Source organism: Mustela lutreola, chromosome 5 (assembly GCF_030435805.1).
Source record: "Mustela lutreola isolate mMusLut2 chromosome 5, mMusLut2.pri, whole genome shotgun sequence".
Classification (NCBI taxonomy): domain Eukaryota; kingdom Metazoa; phylum Chordata; class Mammalia; order Carnivora; family Mustelidae; genus Mustela; species Mustela lutreola.
Window position 1 is genome coordinate 91508150 of NC_081294.1, and position 23174 is coordinate 91531323.

General features: G+C 40.7%; 1 long non-coding RNA gene across 3 annotated transcripts in view; it reads left to right on the plus strand.

Moving 5' to 3' along the window:
* Positions 1-2724: 2724 nt before the first annotated feature.
* LOC131832273 (uncharacterized) overlaps positions 2725-23174 on the plus strand; it is a 65679-nt gene continuing 45229 nt past the window's right edge. For all 3 annotated transcript variants that reach the window (XR_009353971.1, XR_009353973.1, XR_009353970.1), the window contains exon 1: positions 2725-2899. This is a non-coding gene — a long non-coding RNA (uncharacterized LOC131832273). The remainder of the gene's footprint in view (positions 2900-23174) is intronic.

Consider the following 23174-nt stretch of genomic DNA (forward strand, 5'->3'; position numbering starts at 1 on the left):
TTGGATGCATGAATAATTGCTCAGGTCTTTGTTTTCTCTCTGTGCTTGGAGAGCGAAGGTCAAGGAGGTCACACATGCTATGAATGGATCAGAATCTCTCAGGGGATTGGGGTTAGGAAAGGAGGAAACTCAGGAGGAAGAAACAAGGAAATGGACTGATAGTTCTGCCTGTCTTCAAAGCCCAACCAACACGTAAATCATGAAAGGTCCTTGGCATCCAATCTCACTCTGCTCTGGAAAGGCAAAGCTATCAAATATCCTTTCTTCCTACCTTCCCAAATTCCCAAAGCCTTCTTACGCCTGACCTTTCTAGACAACATATCTCGTCACATGACTGCAGGATTTCAGGAGCCTCTTTACCAGCAGGTTATTCTGGGGTGTTTTCAATCCTCCCCTTCTCTGATAATGGAAGTCTCGAGACTTGTGAGAGACCAGTTGATGCCCCTCGGCCTGGATGTGGCCCATCAGAGTCTTTTTTGTGCAGAAGGAAGTGTGGACGTCTTCCAGCTAGCAGGGAATAACAGTGTCATAGTATATATGCTTCTTCCCATGTTTGCCTATTTGCATCCTATTTCAAGACGCACATTGTCAGTCCCACACTCCCCATTTCTTGTCAGTTTATCCTGTCCCCAGTGTAGAATGGCATTTCTCCCTGTAGCACATCAAAGTGATGTACAGAAAGCAATTTCTCAAAAAATTAAAAACGAATGCTAAAACAACAACCCACAATATGTTCTGCTAGAGTTTTGTGCTTTCATAGGGAAATCACTCTTCCAGGGATGAAAGCCATCCGCGTGTTGCAGAGAAACCCCCCTGGTTCAGAGGTTTCTACTCTAAGCCAGTTCTCCTCCCCGCCCCACTACAATTTTCAATCTCAGACTTTTTGGTTGGCTTCAGCATTATCTTGACAGAATTCTCCTTTGTATGAGAAGGGAAAGTTTGGTTTTTGTGAAATACGTTTCTACCCTTGTCTTGCCCATAACCAACAGATTAAATACACACACATATCACTTGCTGAGCGTTCCAGCTGTTTAGATTTTCACCCAAACATGTGAATAAAAACCGCAGGCAAAACAAGTACCGTCTCTCATACCTTTTATGGATTAACAAATAGCCCTTACCCTGCTGATGCCCGTTCTTAATTGGACTGTGCTGTGAGGAGCAATTAAGCCTAAATGGCCACTTGCTGAGAGCTGGAGAAAGAAATGCCACAGCTTGAGGCATCTGCATTCTCCAAATAGAGCACATATGCTTTACTTTGGTGCCCATTAAAAAAAAAAAAAAAGATTTATTTTTCAGTCCCTTTAAAAGTGAAAAGGGACCATTGTTTCATCCAGTAGGTAGAAATTATTCAAGAAAATTTTTTAGGAATAAAATAATTCTTGCAACTTTTGTGCAAATAGAAGACGCGGGAATGAAAGAGCTTTGTTCTTCCATGAAAGAGGTCTGGAACTAACTGCAAGCGATGCCTTTTCTCTCTCTCCACTCCATGGCGGGTCTCCATTGCATGTGCTGAGGACAGATTGGAATGGAGAAAGTGAGACAGACAATGAGATAATCCCTGGGACACTAACAGACCAGCACCTGAATGGCATGGAATGGAGGAAGAGAAATTTTATTAGAATTTTTAGAGGCCTTCTTTTTTATGTGTTTTTGCTCTTGAAAATGGAGGAGAAGGGTGCCTGGGTGGCTCAGTGGGTTAAGCCTCTGCCTTTGGCTCAGGTAATGATATCAGGATCTTGGGATTGAGCCCCACATCTCTGGCTGTCTGCTCAGCAAGGAGCCTGCTTCCCCACCTCTCTCTTCTTGCCTTTCTGCCTACTTGTGATATCTCTCTCTCTCTCTCTCTGTCAAATAAATAAATAAATAAATAAAATCTTTTTTAAAAAGAAAAGAAAAGAAAATGGAAGAGAGCAAGAATAAGGAGTTTAAGAAACGACTGGTCTGCCCCTTTCAGCCCAGAAAAGTTATTTCAAGCAGCCCCAAAATGTTGTTCTACTATGCAGACATATGCCTTGTTGGCCTTGGTTACTGATTTTTGTGTCATTTTATTTTAGTCCTGACAAGGGACTTTTCTCCTGAGTCACGTGGAGAACCGCTGAAAAGGTTTTGTTATTGTTTGCTGTTGCTTTTCTTGTGGGAAAGAAGAGAAAATCCATTGTTTTTGTAAACATTATGTTCATCATTATTGAAAAATAAACTTCAAAGGATTAAGGGAAAGAAAGAAGAAAAAAAATCACTCCAAATCCCACTATCCAGAAATACCAATCATCACTCATACTGTGAACACCATTCCAAACATCTCTGTATGGACATACATAGATAGAAGAAATAGAGATAATCTGATAAAACCAGAATCATGGTCTAAGAGCTATATATTTTTAAGTATTTAGCTTTATTTCACTTCATTTTTAATAACCACAACAAAACTGGTAAGATTGGATAAATTATTGAATTTTAGAAAAACTTTGTGTTCAACGCATATTTTAATTTTTAAAATACATCTTTTTGTTGTTGAGGGGCTGCCCTGTGCATTGTAGGTGTTGAGGGGGAGACTTTTCCTCTACTCACTTAGGTTCAGGTGTTTGGGAGCTTACACATTAACTGAAAATAGATCAATAGGAGAAGAGTTTGTATTTATTTACAAAGGCACTTGGGAGCACTAGTAATGAGTAACTCGCTGAAGGGCCAGAGGTAAGGGTTTTTAAAAGAACTTAACAAAAAGGCAGAGGGGCGCTGGGCATCAATGGAAAAGTATAGAAGAATCTCTTGGGCTTTTCTGATGCTTGTGGACAGCTGAGTGTAAACTTCCTGGTGCTAAGTATGTCTTCTCCCAAATGGGAAACTCTTTGGGAGGAGGATCTATGGCAGCTCTATTTTCAGGAAACTCTGCTTCAGGGTAGGTGATGTTTCTTTTCGTGGCTGTTGATTGTTCAGATGGTTGTTTTGTTGTTGTTTTTGTTGTTTTTGTTTTTTTAAATTTATTTTCAGCACAACAGTATTCGTTATTTTTGCACCACACCCAGTGCTCCATGCAATCCATGCCCTCTAACATACCCACCACCTGGTACCCCGACCTCCCCCGCCCCCGCCCCTTCAAAACCCTCAGATTGTTTTTCAGAGAACTGAAAGTAATTTTGAAATCACTTCGGTGAGCTATTAATCCCTTCCTGGATTTTAGCTGCATCCCTGGCCTTTACCCACTAGACACCAGTAGAAACTTCCTCCTTCCCCAGTGGGAGACCAAAAATGTCTCCAGGCTGGGCCAAATGCCCCTGGAAAAGTGGGTAAAAAATCACCTCTAGGTGAGAACAATTACTCTTAGGTTTAAAAAAAATAGAATTAAGGGGGAAAAACACTGATAGATCGAAAGCATAATTTTTAACCGTACGATTCAATTTTGTTACTCCTTGCATGAAAGATTTTTTAAAAAATGATAATTTCTGCCACATTCTCTCTTTCCTCCTCCTGATATTGGTTAGCCTTGATTTTTCTGTTTTCAAAATTTAAAACACATTTCATTCTGTAATTATAATTCTGACAATTAATAAGCTATTAAAATAAATCCACATTTACCCCATGTCCTGTACCACAGCTTATCCATTCTTTCCTGAGTTCATGAAGCAGATGTACAAAAGGAATCCTCCAGAACTGGATAAGCCTCTGAATTGTACATAGATATAAAGTATCCCCACATTCTAGAGACAAGTACCAAGGAATCCCAGACACACTCTCCAGAACTTTCAAGATGCATGGCAGTTGCAACCCTGCTATTACCCCCCACTCCAGCCTACACATGCAGAAGATAATAACTCAGGGAAGATTGTTGGGGGTCAGTAAGAAAGGTTGTACTGTGCTCTTCCTCTTCTGTACTCCCTAACAAATATGTATAGCGAGCCAAAACAAGGGACAGTGTAAGAATCACAGGTAGAGATTTGGGGTGCCTGAAAAAAAAATCTGAGATGGGTCACTCATTCCTCTTTGGGCAATTGCACACTTGCTGATGATCTACTCTGTGTATAGCTGAGGTGGACAAAAACAAAAACAGAAAAAGCCTGAATAAAGAAAGAAAAGCAAGAGTGCAATGTTGGTGCAGCAACCTGTACTCTAGATATTTCATGACCAGATGCATGAGTTTCCTGAGGGTTGGGTGCCCACAAGCTGCCAGGTTGAGCCGTCTTGTTAGTATGCTGTCTAAAGAGAGCCTGCTAGGTGAGAGAATCTCAGCAGGGAGACAGATGGTGGAGCAGACTGTGGCAGGTAGGAGCTGCGTTGGAGTCAAAGAGGTCCTACCAAAGCACCAGTTGCTTGTCTGGGGAAAAAGAGGTCCCGGAAGCACCACAAAGAACTCAAACGTGCCCCTCTTGAGAACACGGGGATGTGGACTTCTTGTCAGGCAGAGTGAATGAGAAGCAACTCTAAGATACACCCAAAACCACCACCTAGTGCTCTTCACCCCTTTTTAATCCATCTCTCCTTTCCCCACAGTGCGCCAGAGGAGAAAAGGACTCAAAAAAAAAAAAAAAAAAAAAAAAAAGGAGGGTGTGTGAAAGAGAGAGGGAAAGCAGAGAGAGGAAAGGACATCCGTATAGGGGAGGAAAAATCTTTGTTTCTCCATCGTCTTGGGTTTTGTGGTTGGAATCCACAAATAAAACTGATCAAAGACAATTTAACCAGAGAAAAACCATTTTTTAATTATGTACTACACACAGAAATCTACAAGGCAAAATGTGCCTCAAGGAGGCGGCCAGATGATTGAGGCTTACATACTGTCTTGGGCTAAACAAAAGATAAGGGGTTTGGAGGTCTGTGGTGGGGAGGAGTGACAGGAGCCTAACCAAGGTGCAGGAGTGCAAGAGCAGCTGGCTCCAGGGGTCCCAAACAGATCTGGTTCGGCTACTCTCCGCTGATAAAATCCAGAAGCAGAGAAATGAGTGGTGTTGAAATAAGAAAGGAATTTATTTCAGTGAAGCTATCACCTGGACAACAGCCGACTAATGTCTCTAAGACTGTTTCTCAAGTGAGAATACCTGTGGGTTCATACTATGGTTGGGCAGTAAAGGTCAGGTTGATCATTGTCTTGGGGTCAATCACAGGGGGTCTTGCTGTCGTCAGGGCAGTCCCTGTTGCTTGAGGAAGTAGTTTGGTTCCCATCACGGGATGCTTTGACCTCCTTGCCAGCAGGGTCTTTTGCCTGAGTTGAGAGATAAGCTGAAAAGAAGAACCTAATCAATTAGAATGTACAGACCGAGGTCAAAATGGAGGGAGTTGAGGTCTTCTTTCAGGAGGAAATGTAAGATTAATAAGGTTTGTCTTGTTATGCAGATAAGACCAATGATAAGAGCTGTCTCTGAGAGTAGCTCTTTTCCAGATATAAAGCCATCTTTACAAATGGAAATTTCCTTTATAAGTATGAATGTATTTTACCAAAGGGAAAATTTGTGCTCTGTTTTTAGGCAGCTAAGGGGAAGTAAAGAGTTTTCCTAGTGTATTGGTGGTCATTTGTATTTCACTCCAAATAATTCCTATGCCAAAGAGGCATATTTGGGGGTGGCGTATTCTGGCATAGGTGCCCAACCTTAGAGTGAAAAGAAAATAAGAGTTAAATTGAATATGAGATAAAGAAGTTTCGTTGGAGTCTGAATACTTGAAATTACTGGAAAAGTGATGAGATCAAGCTAAGATATTGTTCTAAGAACAAGAAAGGAAGATTTGACTGGAACAGTTTGAAGACTGGAGAATGTGAATAAAGATTTTCAATTTGGATATTTCAAGATCAACCCTATTCATTAAACTGATTACATTTGTTTTGAATCCTCTCTTGGTCGATTGGATTTATTTTTTTAGGACCCCTATTTACTGTATTGCCTAAGTACTTACATTATTGAGAATATCTATGGCCTTTAGACTTGAACTTGCAGTTAATAAATGACTTAGTGACACTTTGTTTTATTCAAAACTTGGTTGGCATTCCTTCACCATCTTTTGGCATCACGCATTGCTATGAAGAAGTCTGAAGTCAGGCAGACATTCCCCTTATTTGTGACTTCATTTCTTTTCTTCATGTCCATATAAATCTTTATTTACCTCATATTCAATGACTTTTTAAGGATATGGCTTGGTGTTGACTATATTGTGCCAAACTTTACTAGATCATGCTGTTACCCTTTAATGTGCTGATTCCGCTCTAATTGACAGAAACTCTTTTCTTTTATATTACTGAAATCATTTCTGTTCCATCTGTTCTGTTCTCTTTCTCAGAAATGTCAATTAATATATATTGGATCTCCTTTGTTTTTCTTCCATATCCAGTATCTTGTCTATAATCTCTTTTTTATGCCATTGGGTTTTTTCTTCTTTTTTCTGGGTGATGTTGTCAAACCTGCCATTATACATACGGTTGTTTTTAGTCACATTTGTTCTTTCTGTGTTGTTTTTCATTGCTTTTTCTTTTTTTTTTAAGGTTAAGGTGATTTTACTTATTATTTTTTTAAGATTTTCTTTCTTTCTTTGTCAGAGTGAGAGCACAAGCAGGGGGAGCAGCTGGCAGAGGGAGAAACAGGCTCCTGTTGAGCAAGGAGCCCAATGAGTACTTGATCCCAGAATCCCGGGATCATGATCTGAGCTAAAGGCAGATACCTAACCGACTGAACCACCCATGCATCCCTTTTTCATCATTTTCTGTTGCCTTTCCATTTTTCTCTGAACCTTTCTATTGCGTCTTTGAAATCTTTTTCTCTGACTTTACTTTTTGTCATAGAAAACATTTTTAAGACCCTGAGAACAATTCCTCTAGACCCTTTCTCCAGTTCGATAGGCAGCTCTTCTTGCAGTATAATTTACATCAGCTTTCTAAAAATTACTTCTCCAATTTCTAATCCACTTTCATTATTATTAGTAGTAGTAGTAGCATTAGTGTTAGTATGAGTATGAGTATTAGTGTGAATATTAGTATTAGTATTACAGGGTCTATCCATAGGGCCCCATTCTGGTTGTTACTCATTTTAATCTTTGAATGGCTTGCTGGTTCTGTATGAAAATATTATATGTGATTTTGTTGAGAAAACGTGTACAAATCACATAGTCACACCAAATCCTCATTTCCGGTGCTTTGGGGGCACTTCTCCCCTCAGCTTTAGGTAGACAGGAACTTCCATTGCACATTGCTCTCTTCTTTACTTTACCTTTGAGATTGTCCCTCAACCTGGAGTTTAGAGCATTTGTGGAAGGTCTTTAAAGAGAAGACTGTATTTGTGGGTGCCTAAAAGTCAAGGCATATATAACAGGAGAAGAATGAAGGCAATGGAAATAATTATAATGGCCCATGAATTTCAGCATCTCCTCCCCACTCCTAACAGATCTCATAAAGCTTTCTTTACACAGCTTTAGCTCTTCTTTTCTAGGAGTAAAAAAAGTGTGAAATCAGAGTTACCTTGAGAAATTTTATGTGCAGACAGTATTCTCTCCACATGTCTGAGTGTCTGAGCTCAGAAGAGTGAGAGCAGTATGCGTGTCCCAGGTTATATGATAAGCATACTAGGGGACACCTGGGTGGCTAAGTCAGGGGATTAATTCTTGATTTTGGCTCAGATCATGATCTCAGAGTCGTGGGAACAAACCTTGTGTTGGGTAGAACCTGTTTGGGATTCTCTCTCTCCCTCTCCTCCTCCCCCACTGTGTGCACATGCTCTCTCTCTAATAAAATCTTAAAAAAAAAAAAATAGCCATACGAGACCGCTCTGCATACTGCAATATGGGCATATTGTTGCTAAACAGTGGCTATCAAAGTTCAAAGCACTCCCCAACTGTCCCTCTCTACTTATATCCTGACTTTCTTTCATTTGTAAGCTATTGACGAGGTAGAATTTTTCCATAGCCAGCTTGTACTGCCTACAGTTATACTCCAGAAAGGTTGAGGGACACGGAGGAAAAAGGATTATATGCCCTGCTTTTCATGGTTAGTTTTTCACTTCATTAATGCATTGAAATTGTAGGGGGTGAAGATAATATTGTAACTTTCTCACTAGAAATAAAACATTTGACTTACTGAATGGCACTTCCCATTAACATAAAAGAATTCCTAGAAGGCTAAGTGGATAGGGATGAAGACCATTGAGTGCAGCCCTTTGACTTACCGATAAGCAGAGCAAAAGTAAGAACCTAGACCAACTGATCCCCAGGCAAGTATTCTTCTACTATTTCACATACTACTCCACCCCGTAGAAAATATGAATAGAAAAAGGGAACAAGAGACCATCGTTTTTTAAAAAGAGGAGAACATGTTCACAGAGAAGCCCCACACAGTTCTTACTAAGAGAAAGCTCATTCCAATGCAATGTGCTTCCATCGGGTGTCTTCTATAAGAGTTTTGTTTTTTGCTTACATTTAAAAATTGAAATTGATGATAAATTTTGGTTAAAGATGAGAGAATATAAGGGTAAATTTGTCTTGTCCAAATTCACTGACCCTTTCCCCTCAAATTCTCTCCATGAACTCCTAGTTAAGAATCCTAGTTAACTTTTAAAACCACCAGTTTCGATTCGGAATGCTAGGAATGTATCTTCTGGCAGAAACATGCTGTCAGAGATTTCTCAGGTAGCTGGGGCAAGAATTAATCGCTCTTAGAAGAAGTAAGGAGTTTGATTGGACTTTCCAAGAGGCCAGAGGTGGGCTTTCTAGAAGTGGAGTGTCTAGGGCAAGAACTAGGAATTGAAAGATTGCTGCTGCAGCAGTGGCCCAAAGAGCAAAGAAAGATCCTGGAATTGCAGGAAGTCCAGGTGATAAGATTCCTTCAGTTCCTACTTCCTCCCCTTTTTTCTCTTTTTCTCTTGTATTAAAAAGTAGAGAATAGCAAAGTCCTTTTGGCATCAGTCAAAAGAAATGGCATGAAACACTGACAATAATTTGATTAGAGTTTTGTATTGTAGTAAAATTTAGTTAGAAAATACTATCGTGTGACTGAAATGTCATCAATGAGACAATGAAGATGAATGGAGACAGCACAAGACACAACAAAGATCACATTTTCAAATAAGACTGACACACATCAGAGATCTTAACCAAGTTCCAAGCTTTACTAACAGTTTCAAAGATAAAAGTAATGAAGAGGTACAGGTACAAGTACAAGTGGAAGGGATCCAGAATCCCCATCACACTCCCTGGATCTTTATCAACCTGCGTCAGAGGTGTTCTGGCCCAAGGTAATAATTGAAGTCACTGAGAAACATATGCAGCCACCTTCCTTACCCAGAAGCAGTTGCTTAGTTCTGGAAACATCTAAAACATCTCCATTTTATATTCAGATATTTACATCATATAAATTATGATATATGATTAAATTATGTCATTTACATGACGTTTTCCAGAGACCCCTGCCCTATAAATCCATAGATTCCAGATTTGTTTACCCAAGAAACTCTAGACAGCAAAGTACTTTTGGCTTAAAGGATTATTCCATAGCTAAGGACTCTCCTGCCAACAAAAATCATTTCATTCGTCGGGAGAACTCTCATTAGTGTGCTTACAAGATTAGGCTAGGTTACTTGCCATCTTTCTTTCTTCTTTTTTTTTTTTTTAAGATTTTATTTATTTATTTGACAGAAAGAGAAATCACAAGTAGGCAGAGAGGCTGGCAGAGGGAGAGGGGGAAGCAGGCTCCCTGCTGAGCAGAGAGCAGATGTGGGGCTCGATCCGAGGACCCTGAGATCATGACCTGAGCCGAAGGCAGAGGCTTAACCCACTGAACCACCCAGGCACCCCTACTTGCCATCTTTCTTATTAAGGAAAGCACACCTCTTCTCCCCCAGTAAATGGAGAGAGAGGACCACAGACCTGCTGCTTCCAGAATACATTATCCTAGATCCAGGTACTCTTTGGAACCATAAACGTTTATACTGACAGAGAATAGGACTTCTGATATATTCACCAATGACAAGAGCATAAGCTCAGTATTTCCATCATCACCTCAACTAAGCAGAGATCTTACAGAACAACTACAAGATATAGTTACTATCAAAAACCTAAAAAGATTTTAGTGCAATGATTATTTCTGGGCCTATAGGTTATAGATGATTATTTTGTCTTCTGTATTTTCAGTGTTTTCCACAAGAATTTTGTATTACTTTCATCAACTGTTTTTTGGGGGGGAGGGGGGTTGTACTTTAAATTGAAGCATGAGGGAATGCAAGTAGTACACTGGACAGAGCATAGAATTTGAAAGTAAATGGATCTGGATTCCAACTCTGGTTTGACTGCTTGCTGTTACAAGATCTTGGGCAATCTGCCTGTTTCTTCGGCTGTAAAGTGAGAAGCATAACACTCACCCTCAGGGTTGTTGTAATTATAAGTAGATATATCATCCATAATATTATGCACTCCCTTAGACACCTTCTGCCAGCTAGCCTCCTGTGGAGGGCCAAGCAATCACTAGCTCTGGGAGGGCCTCCTCCTCAACTACCTCTACAACGGTTGGGCCAAGCAGTTATATGCCCAAAGTTGCTCACTCTTCCTGCCATTTCCAGAACTGAATGAAACAAAACACAAGGTCTGGGATCTTGCATTCTGGCAGCTGCTGTAGGGTGCAGAAATTAACTACTCATTGGACAAACATTAACCAGTGGAAAAAGAGGTAGGAAGGATCTGAGAAAATCCATCACCCCACCTTCTGCTCTCCAATCAACTGCTTTGAGGCATGGTTTTTCTATAATCTTTCCAGAAAAGCCCCAATAGTTTAGCCAACACACCTGCTAAGTAGCCTGCCTGATCTTTCTGTGTTCCTTTCACAGCACTAGTCAGTGCATAAGTTTGCATTACTTCCCATCTTGTCTTGCCTTGACTTTGTCTTCACTCTTGCTGCTCTGGGTTTTTACCTCAAAATAAATTATTAGTACTTTATTCCCTCCCCAGACTCTGTTCTGCTTTCTGGGAAACCTGAATCTAAGATAGCAGATAATTTAAATAAGGTACTCAGCATATAACAAACCCTCAAAAAACACTGTGTATATAAACATGTGAGGAGTATGGGTGGGTGGATGTGCCTGAGCACACACACACACACACTGGATAATACATGAGATATTTTTGTTGTATTTTTTAGGTCCTTAAAATGCCACTGTACAATAAAATATTTTTTGTTCTCATTCCCATATCCTGTCCCATTCCTTCCTGTAAACAAAATAGAAACCCAAAATACTCATTTTTAGCCAACAATGAGTTTGCCTTCATGCTATGAATTATTATTAAAAAATATAAATTACATGCCCAATGTATAAGGGAGTCAGGAGAATATTATGGCTAAAAGTGCAAACTGTAACGTAAAATTGACTTGGATTGGAATTCTAATCCTATATGATCTGAAGACTCTCTCCTCATCTGAAAACTAATGAACTAAATATCTTCTTGCAGTGTTGGATTATATGATGACTGTAAAGTTCTTAGCACAGAGTCTGTACATAAGTTAGATTATTATTAGTGCTTTATTAGAATGATTGTAAAAATGTCATTTATAATGTATATTCTGAATCAAGCCATAGCTACATTTAAAAATGTGTTAATGAAGTACAGGATTTAGAATGAAAGTGGAGAGTAATGCAGTCATGTGTTAATTATGTTCTAATGCTGTGTATAATCCAGGGAGGATCCAAAGTCCTAAGGCACATGTCAGAACTGTCATTAATCAGAGGTATGGCTTGCTGGTTGATCAGCAGCACCAAACATGGCAAGAAGCAGGGTGGCAAGGAGAGGCAGGACAAGGCAGCCTGGGACCTGAAGACTTCAATCCAGAACTATACCTGGTCCTCTGAAAATGCTGTGAAGCCTGGTAGATGGAGGAGAATCCATCACTCTCCCCTGAGATCTCAGGGACCCAACCAAGTTGACTGGGGTCCTAGTTCTAGTTTTTGAAGCGCAGTGTCAGGTGGGGAAATGGAGATAGCAACCCACTCTTTTTTTTTAAATTAATATATAATGTATTATTTGTTTCAGGGGTATAGGTCTGTGAGTCATCAGTCTTACACAGTTCACAGCACTTTACGTAGCACAAACCATCCCCAATGTCCATCACCACCCATCCTATCCCTCCTACCCCTCTCGCCTCCAGCAACCCTCAGTTTGTTTCCTGAGATTAAGTCTCTTATGCTTTGTCTCCCTCTCTGGTTTCATCTTGTTTCATTTTTCCCTACCTTCCCCACATGAACCCCCATCCTGCCTCTCAAATTCCTCATATCAGAGAGATCATATGATAACGGTCTTTCTCTGATTGACTTACTTCACTTAGCATAATAATCTCTAGTTCCATCCACATCATTGCAAATGGCAATATATTGGGTTTTTTTGATGGCAGCATAGTATTCAAATACACACACACATATATACCACATCTTCTTTATCCATTCCTCTGTCGATGGACATCTGGGCTCTTTCCATAGTTTGGCTATTGTGAACATTGGTTCTGTGAACATTGGGTGCATGTGCCCCTTTGGATCACTACATTTGAATCTTTAGGGTAAGTACCCAGTAGTGCAATTGCTGGGTCATAGGGTAGCTCTATTTTCAACTTTTTGAGGAACCACCATACTGTTTTCCAGAGTGTCTGCACCAGCTTGCAACCCCATCAGTAGTGTCAGAGGGTTCCCCTTTCTCCACATCCTTGCCAACACCTGTCATTCCCTGAATGGTTAATTTTAGCCATTCTGACTGGTGGGAGGTGGTATCTCACTATGGTTTTGAATTGTATTTCCCTGATGCCCAGTGATGTTGAGCATTTTTTCATGTATCTGATGGCCATCTGGATGTCTTCTTTACAGAAATGTCTATTCACGTCTTCTGCCCATTTCTTGTTTGGATTATTTTATCTTTGGGTGTTGAGTTTGGTAAGTACTTTATAGATTTTGGATACTTGCCTTTTATCTGATATGTCATTTGCAAATATCTTCTCCCATTCACAACACACTCTTTAGGAGAAGCTACCCTTCCAGAGCTCGGGGGTGCTCAATCATGCCTCTCTAGCCTACCTACCAGTCTGCATGTCTCAAGCAGTATATCACATCACAGATCCTAGTGATCTGGGCTGCTAAGATATCTTTTTGACTTGTCTGGATTAACTCAGGATGGGACTGAACTTACAGATGAAAGGCATGTAGTGACTCAGGTCTGAGAACTGAGAGCCATGGAAGGTGATGGATAGAGGGAGAGAGAGAGAAGCCAGGAGAGAGGCCAGAGCAGCTATTGAAAAGTGTGAAGAAGGCCAGAGGCCACAGCATATCCATGCCCACTTCATCCTAGGAAGCCTTGTGTACCTCATGTCATGAGCAAGATGAGAGCAGATCGAGTAGATCTAAGCAACACACTCTGAGCTTGGCCTCCAAGGTCCTTGGGTCCTCACCCATGTGAGGGCCAACTTTTTGCAGGGACATTTTAAAACTGAATATTTACTGAATTCTTGTTCAAAATCTCTTGAGAAACTGTGCCTTAGACTACTTACCCCCCTGCTTTTTTAAACAAAGATTATCTAGGATTCCTTATCTTTTTCATACAGAAGCAGTGTACCGTGAAACAAAACTTCAGCCTCCCTTACACTCCCAACAAATACTTCAAAACTCAGTATCATTTGCATCTTTTCACATCAGGATATCATCCATCTCATGGCTTAACATGATGAGATGATGCTGGAGGACATTATTATTTTATGTTTCTATTCTGAGAAAGATGTCTCTCTTCAACTTAACTACTAGCTGACAAAAATAATGTTGAACATCTGCAAGAGATAAAACAACTTGAATCCAATTTCCTTTCACATAGATTAAGAGCCCCATTCTCCTGTCACTTATGTAGCATATAACTCAATTTTTTGCAATATTTAAATGAGAGGCTAGTTTTTCAGGTCTGTCATGTGGATGACATAAATTTTTTATTTTGTCCCTTCCACTGATGTAGCGGATATATGAGACCTTGTCAGAATGTGGCAGCTCAGAAAAGAAAAGGGGAACCACATACTAAAAGACAGAAAGACCAATAAAAGGAAGAGGCTGTAAGAAAATTTCTTCTTTTAAGAATACAAATAAGTCATACAATGAGATATGTTCTTTCAGGAAATGTACATTTAGAATGGAGCCTGAGTCACCTGCATGGATCAAAGAGAATATGGCCTACAATTTGTAATTAATTTGATAGCCAAGATACTTAAGCAGAGAGGTAACAGTTGTGACTAAAACAAAAGCTGGTTTGAAGTCTGGGGTCATTTTGGTTTCAAGTAATGGTTGAAAAAGGACTTACCCCAAATCTATTTCTTGATGTCCTTTCCTCTATTTCTTTTGTGTTGGTTTCATTCGCAAACTCTCTCCAAAATGGGGAAAAGTTGACTCCAATAGCACTAGGCTTACATAACTAGTTGATCAAGGAGAGTCAACTTGTTGGGCTGTTTTCTGGGTCATTAGGAAAACATGAAACACTGTACATATTTAAAGCAGAAGGAACTTAATTCAGGGAACTGGTCACATGGGTGATGGAAGAACTGAGAACCAAAAAGGAGGTAATCAAGAAATTAGAAATAGTAGGAAGCCACTACCCCTCTTGGGGCTGGTAGGACAAAGGGAGAAGGTGGTATTACTGGAACCCAAAATCATAGGTCAGCTAGAAGAATCTAGAACCAGGACAAGTCTATCAAAACAAAAAAGAGAGTCATTGAGGATAAATAGCCACTGATGGGAATATTGCCAACAATAAAAGTGAGAGGGGATATTAGCCTGGCTTCTTCTACCTCACATCTGTTGTCAGTGCCCTCCACTGAAAAAAACTAGCTGGAAGCCAGTTGGCAAGGCACCCTGGGATATATACTTGCCTATGATACAGAGCAGGGGAAGAGTGGGAGAATATGTCTATAAGCAAGCAGACAAGTGACCAGCACAGTATTAAGCCTAAAATGATTTTATTTCTCTATCATAATTACCCTCTACCATCATCTATTGAATTTCCCTTCCCGACCCACAAACGGTGGATGGATACCTTAACATGTTGGTTAGATTCCCCTAGTTTACCAAGCATTATCAGTTATTGAAGCTCTCTGTCCAGTGCACAAGCAGCATGTGTTGACACACTTTTGAGTCTGAGGGTTTACTCTTGACTAGTAAGCTAACAATGCCATGGGGAATTCTCAGCCAGCACACAAGGGGGTAAATAGGAAGGAGAAATCTTAATTCTTGTCAGATGCATCATTGGAGTAAAGGGAGCTCCTGGCCCACATGCAACCACGCTGGGGAAGGGCTTTCAGTCAGTGGAGGCTGCTGCCAGCCACATGCTGAGCCAGTGGAGAACTCTAAACCAGTGATCAACCAGAGCCAGGAGAAGGGTAGCTCTTGATCTAAGAACCACTAGGGCTGGAACAGGGAAACTCTCAACAGGTCCATAGTGGGGATGGTAATTCTCATTTGGCATGAGTCACTAGTATAGGACTAAGGAGATGGTACCTGTGATCTGGAGATTAATTACATACAAGGGACTGAGAAGATACAGGACTGAGGATAATAAGACAAGGACTCTTACTGTCTTCATATATGGAAAAGGGGAAGGCCAGAAACCATTAGGTGTCAGATTATGACTGGAGGTATCTGTATAAACTAATGTTTTTAGTATATAGAGATAGAAAAATACAGAAATGAGTATAGGTGCATGTATATCTGTATGTGTGAGAGACAGAGATAGAGAATACACACACACATACACACACACACACACACACACACACACCTATTTTCTAGCTGTCTATTGAGAAGACCTAGAAGCAACACCCCCATAGCAACAAGCACACCTAGTCCCCATGACTTGGTTTTTAAATATCATTTTCCAATGAAAGGAATTTCCTTGGAGAAATGGCTGCTTCCAGGACTGGACAAAATAGTCCAAGATAGGACATCTTGGGCCAGAAGGTAAGAGAATAATAGGAGATAATAATAGAAGGAGAAAGAATAATAGGGACAGGGGCGCCTGGGTGGCTCAGTGGGTTGAGCCACTGCCTTCGGCTCGGGTCATGATCTCAGGGTCCTGGGATCAAGTGCCGCATCGGGCTCTCTGCTCAGCAGGGGGCCTGCTTCCCTTCCTCTCTCTCTGCCTGCCTCTCTGCCTACTTGTGATCTCTCTGTCAAATAAATAAATAAAATCTTTTAAAAGAAATAATAATGGGACATGTTAAAAGGCTAGAGGTGTCTAGCTGAGGGGGCTCTCACTAGCCAAATCTGGGGAAAATTGAGCATTATAATAAATAATTATGGTATTAGATTATGACACATTGAATAAAGTAGGAATCCATGTGTCCATACATAAATAAATAAATACATAAGTAAATAGGGTAAAGAAAAAAGTCTATAGCATATTGTCAACTAATAAATATAGAGGGAATGCTGGAATTAGGGAAATTGGTTTTGGTGGTAATAATTGATTTAGGTAGAAATCGCGGATGAATGCTTAAGCTAGTGAGTGAAAAATTTACAAGAAACAAGATATTTACACAGTCTCAGAGTAGCACCCCACGAAGTACTTATTAATTTTACAGAAAATAATATCTTAACCAAATGAAAAGAGTTCACATCACCAATAATGGAACAAATCAGCATTGTATGCATACTCCCACTTCTGTGATACTCCTGGGAAAGCTTCAGTATGTTAATCTCTTCCTGATGAAGAATCAGACAAATCCAAATTTAGGGACATTCTACAAAGTCACTGGCTTGGACACTTCAAAATGATGAAAGGCTTGAAGGGCGATGAGACACTGAGGAACTGTCCCCAGCTAAAAGAAACTATAAAGAAATGGCAGCTCAAGACATGTGATTGTGGTTTGGACTCTCATGGCATAAAGAACATTGCTGTGAACATGGGTGAAATTGTAATGGCATCTCTGAATTATGTTTGCATAAAAGTGGTACTGATTTCCTGACTTTGATGGGAACATTAAACTTTTAGTAGAGGATATGTTTTGTTTAATAAATATACACTGAAGTGTTCAGGGGTAATGGGTCATTTGTCTGGCATCCACTCTCAAGGAGATGAGGAAAAACAAGATGTGCATGTGCGTGCCTGTGTGTATGTGTGTGTGTGGAAGGAGAGAGGGAGATTGATAAGGCAAATGTTATAGAATATTAACAATTGGAGAATCTGGGTGGAAGACACACTATAGTTCTCTGTTTCCTTTTTACAACCATTCATCCTTCCTTGTGTTAATGCTTTCTAAAAGATGCTGAAATAGTATCGCCTAGTCTTGAGGCCCTGATGTTGCAGATAGTTTAATTCTGTACCGACAGCCCACTCTTTCCTCTCAGTGCCTACATGTCTTCAGAGATGTGACCTTCAGTTGTTTCCGGGGACGCCACACTGGTGTGTAGAAACAGGCCCCAGCTTTGTGGGACCTAAATCTTACACAATTTAAGGAGCATTCCTGAAGAAAAAGAAATGTAAAATTAGATCTGAAAGTGAATATTTAGAAAGGATGCAAACAAGTGACGTTCACTAAAGGTGGAAATACATTCATGTCGAAGTCATTCAGCCTCTACCAGCATGGTGAGGCAGACCAGCCCCACCACCTGGATGTCATCCAGGTTGTGAAAGAGGCGTGGACTGAGCAGATCAGATGAGCGCTATGCTGGGCCCTGAGGTAGAAATAGTATTTCTCTCTCCCCATTGCTTGGACCTTTCTCACCAACAGAGTAAAAATGACAAAGGTTTAGACTGGGACCTACAGAAGAAGCTCCCAGGAGACCATCCACTCTAACCATTCTAGGCCACAAAGCCTACCTCCAGCATAAGCCAGTGGACTACAAATGTAGCCTTGTGACAGCTGACTAGAAATAAATTGCAGTGAGACACAAGAAAGAGGCTATCATGGGGTCAAGTCTAGGTCTGCAAAGGACCATACCAGTGTTCAGTTGAACACCTGAGGAGTAATAAAGATCATGTGTGCACTTGGCCTTTTTTTCTATACCTTTGAGACCTCATGGGGTGGAGCTGGAGCCAAGGGGAAGGTGGCCGTTGAAGGATGTCTTTCCTTCATATGTCCCATCCCACATATGTCCCAGCCACATATGTCCCATCAATATCCATTTTTCATATTAACCTGTGTGCCAGGATTGAGAAAGTATCTGTCAGAACCTCTTTGCCTCTAACCCTCCTTCTTATATGGCAGCAAAAGGCAGAGATCCTTGCTCTTTCTATGAGAGTATGTTGTTTGTACGTACTTGTTTATGAAGGAAAAAACAGAATTGAAAAGCAGGGAAAAAAATGTAACTAGATAGTGAGCCTGGAAATACTGTTCCTTCCACTAAGCATTTCACCACGAAGAAACTGCTTCACTTTTATAACACAAATCATCAAGTAACAGAGACAGCTCATAATATTATCCATCATGCTATGGTAGTGTCCTTGGATGCTACAAAAGAACACGTGTAGGTAGATTGCCAATTTGTTATTTTTAGTTCTTGAAAAATTTGACTATGGAGGGAGATTTCCAGAAAATCTCCCAGACCCCAGCATGTATGTAGGGCACTTAGAACACATCTATCAACAAGAAGCACCAATTATATGTTCAGGCATTAGCAGGTGACCGGAGGATTATTTCCCAGCCTTCCCCCATCCATCTTTCTCACATGGGCTTAATAGAGGAGCCTCTTAGGAGTATCATCTCAGAACATGCAGCCTATTGGGTGGGAGGAGCACACTCCTCCCTTGAGTCTTTACATTTGTTTCCCTCTGGTTTGAGTGTTCATCCCAGATCCTCATGTAGCTGGTTCCTCCCCATGCTCCACATCTCACCTCAGCCTTCTTGGAGGAGTCTTTCCTGTCACCATATGAGAAGTGGCATTTGTCCCCAACACAGTCTCTGTTTCCTCACCCTGTTGATTTAGTCCATACCCTTTGCCACGATGCATACTTGGCTATTGCCTGTCTCCCCCAACTAGGAAGGAACGTTGCCCTGTTCATCCCTCGATTTCCAATACCCAGCACAGGGGTAGGCATGGAGTGGGCGCTTATTATAGTGTTAATTCAGCAGCTCTGAAAAGAAAAAAGGAGGAAAACAGAGACTCATGAGCTGAATTAGCAAATATGTAGATAAGTCATTTCTTTTGATAAGTTTCTTTCATGAACATGGCTGAAATACGGGTATCTCTAAAGGAACTTACAGTCGGAGAATGAAGTATGAAATAATTCTCTTTTTTTAATTATTTTTTATTATATTAATATTAGTCACCATACAGTACACCATTAGTTTTTGATGTAGTTTTCCAAGATTCATTGTTTATGTATAACACCCAGTGCTCCATGCAATACGTGCCCTCCTTAATACCCATCAGTGGGCCAACCTTTCCCCCTACCTCCCTCCCTTTTAAAACCCTCAGTTTGTTTCTTGGAGTCCACAGTTTCTCATGGTTCCTCTCCCCTCTGATTCTCCCCCCTTCATTTTTCCCTTTCTTCTCCTAATGTCCTCCATGTTATTTGTTACATACCACAAGTAAGTGAAACCATATGATAAGTGACTTTCTCAGCTTGATTTATTTCACTCAGCGTAATCTCCTCCAGTCCCATCCATGTTGATGCAAGAATAGGGTATTCACCCTTTCTGATGGCTAAGAAATATTCAATTGTGTACAGGATCACATCTTCTTTATCCCAAGAATCACAGTTTCAAAAAAAGCAACTTACTCTTTCTCTCTCCAGTTTGTTCAGCCATCCTGAAATCTCTGAGAACACAAAAAAATAATGAAAGGAATAAGCCACTTGGCTATGGTGCCTGAGAAAGAGGCTCAATGAGGGTAAGAATTCATGATGGACAATCTGTGGTATCCAACTCTAGAAGATAAGACAACCAAACCAAAGTCCCCTAGCCAGTAGTCAAGAACTGTGATAAGAGTCTAATGGGTCGCTTAGTTTCTTGTAATCCCCTAGAAGTCCTACAAGAAAGATAGAACACTGTGAAAGCACAGGGTGTGCACAAAAGGTCATGCTTCACATTTTTAAAAGCTGCTTCTGTTTCTGATAGAAAGAACATTATGACACCCAGAGAGCAAAACAGCCTCCATTTTGCAAAGTTGGTTACCAGGGTTCTTTGTGTCAATAGTGCCACCATTGGAAATCTTTACCTTGGAACTCAGGACTAATCTTTAATGAAGTAACTGTAAGGTGTTTAGGCACATGCTACATATTTTGTTTTTTATTTGAGTGTGGTTGACACCCAATGGTACCTTAGTTTCACATGTACAACATAGTGATTCAGCTTCTCCCTGTGGTAGGCTACATACACCATGAGTATAACTACCGTCTGTCGTTGTATAATGCTGTTACAGTGTCACCATATTACAGTGTCACCATATCATACACATGTGTTGTGCCTTTTGTTCTCATGACATATTCATTACATAACTGGAAGCCTGAGATAAAAAAATTTTTTAAGATTATTTATTTATTTATTTGACAGACAGAGATCACAAGTAGGCAGAGAGGCAGGCAGAGAGAGAAGAGGAAGTAGGCTCCCTGCTGAGCAGAGAGCCCAACGGGGGCTTGATCCCAGGACCCTGGGATCATGACCCGAGCCGTAAGCAGAGGCCTTAACCCACTGAGCCTCCCAGGCGACCCCCAAGATACTCAATTTTAAATGCCCTTAATCAAAGGTAGGTAATTTCTACCTGCAAAGTTGGGATTAGAATGAGCACAGCCCCCCCCCCCCGCCGCCTGCCACCAAAAAAAAGTGACCAAAGTAAATTTTATGTACTCATTATCTGCACAGCTTAAACTCACCAGTGACTTGGCAGTGCTCCACTTTATCTTATGAATAACTACACTCGAGTAAGACCTAGAAGCTTGATGTCTCAATTAACCTGAAAAAAAAAAAAAAAGTTGTAGTTAAAACTATGGTATTTTCTAACACACTTCCCAACAAATTTTCAGATGTTTCTAAGCAAATGTATATTTTCCTTTCTGTTTCATTATCTTCAGGATTTTCCATAGGTTTTTTGGTGGCAGATAACTTTATAATTTAGTCTTTAGTGAACAGATATTCTAATGGGTTCATGACTGAATTTGAGCAAGAATTAACATTTCCCAGAGGTGGAAATAGTGACTTTCCGGACTTCCTGGCACCCTATTTGGGAGAGTGGGAACACTTTTATTCTTATTTGCAAATATCATATTCATGGATATTTGCATCTCACTAGGCCAAAGCATAACATCATTAAGGTTACTCTGTTGGAGTTCAAATATGGGTAGAAGTCTGTACATGTCCACTGAATAGCTAAAGTATTAAGTATTGATAAGTATTAAGCCATCATATTACTGTATAATGTGTCATTACTATTATTATTTGAGTTCCACACCCCCATTGCTGTACTAAGGTAGGCACTGTGCAAGCCATATTTCTCCTTTGTTGACTGGCCCTATGTTAGATCCTGCCAATAGAGGGTGCTAGAGAGAAATTGGAAGGCAGGAGGAGGCAGAATGCACAGCCTCCTTCCTCTCTGCTTGCTGGCTGTTCCTGCAGTATCACTCCACCTGTGACCCTTCACCCCAGGCACCGGAAGTTGGTGTAGCAGCAAGTGTTTTCCATGGTTGGCTTCTTTCTACACTTCCAGAACCAGCCTCATCACACTGCACTCAGCAAAACCAACAGCTAAACCCCAGCTTCCTAAGCTCCCAGGTGTCAGGAGCTCTGCCTTTAAGGTCCTGAACTAAAGCAGCAGTTGGGCGATGCCCCTTACTGAGAGGTGCAGTGCCAGCTCTGCCACGCCCCTCTTCTGAGTTCCAAGTTTTTGTTTTTGTTTTTAAAGATTTTTATTTATTTATTTGATAGAGAGAGATCACAAGTAGGCAGAGAGGCAGGCAGAGAGAGGGGGGGAAGCAGGCTCCCTGCTGAGCAGAGAGCCCGATGCGGGGCTCGATCCCAGGACCCTGAGATCATGACCTGAGCTGAAGGCAGAGGCTTAAACCACTGAGCCACCCAGACGCCCCTCCAAGTTTTTGATAAGCCAACCTATTCCCTTATTTCAGGGTTATTATCTCTGGGATCTGTCAGTGTCCTCCTTCATGTTTTTTAGGACTGCAGCACCTGTTACCAATTTCTTATATTACATTATCTCCAGTAAAATAGCTAGCATGGTTCCCATCTTCCAGAGTCCTGAGTGATCCTTGAGTGTAACAGGTGTCTTTGTGGGGAAGAAGAGGGGAGTAGAGAAGGGAACAGGGATTGTTTGTAGTCAAATAACTTGAAGAAACACCGAGCTGAGCAAAGTTTAAAAGGTTTCCCTACAACGGGACTTACCAGAGCCTACTCTGCATTGATTGCAAACTTCCAAGTGAAGGACATTTCCCAAACCTAATTGAGCATGGAACCCATTCAAGTGTGAAGTATGTCCTGAGATTAATGCTCTGTAGAGCACACATTTAGAAATGCTGGGCTCAAATAATGGGTCCTACAACTCCCAGAAAAACTTCTGGATTATCAATAGTAAAAAAGGTGACATCCTGCACTATCTCACCTAATAGATGGTATTTCATTTAAAACAAAATAAAAACCTGGGGGCTCTGTAATACATTTATTTCAGGCCAGGCCCCCACAGACAAAGCAAAGTAGAGAGTAGAGGCAATTCTTTTAAAAAGAAAACACAAAAAAATGTGTGTGTGTGTGTGTGTGTATAAAATGGAAATATCGGAAAAAAGAAAAACCAAAATTTTGATGAATATCCCATCTATTTAGATGGCTAGAATATTATTCATAAAGAACATTCTCATAACTTTTTATTTTTAAATTTTTTTTAATTATAGTTACTTATTTGAGTGAGAGAGAGAGAGCATAAACAAGTCAGAGAGGGAGAGGGAAAGAGATGACAGAGGGAGAGGGAGAAGCAGACTTCCCGCTGAGCAGGGAGCCGGATGGAGCTCCATCTAGGACCCTCAGATCATGACCTGAGCCTAAGGGAGATGCTTAACCCCACTGAGCCACCTAGGCATGCCTGTTCTATCACAGTTTGAACTGAAAGATTGACCTTTGATTCTCTCTATATTGATGTGTGATTGCCAATTTATTATTAGTGGAAAGTCTATTCAGGCCTCTGGTCCAGCTAGCGATAGCATTTAACTCTCCAATATCCTGAAATTACAAATTCCACTGGCTGAGAAAATATTTTTTGCTTTTTATAAAGCAA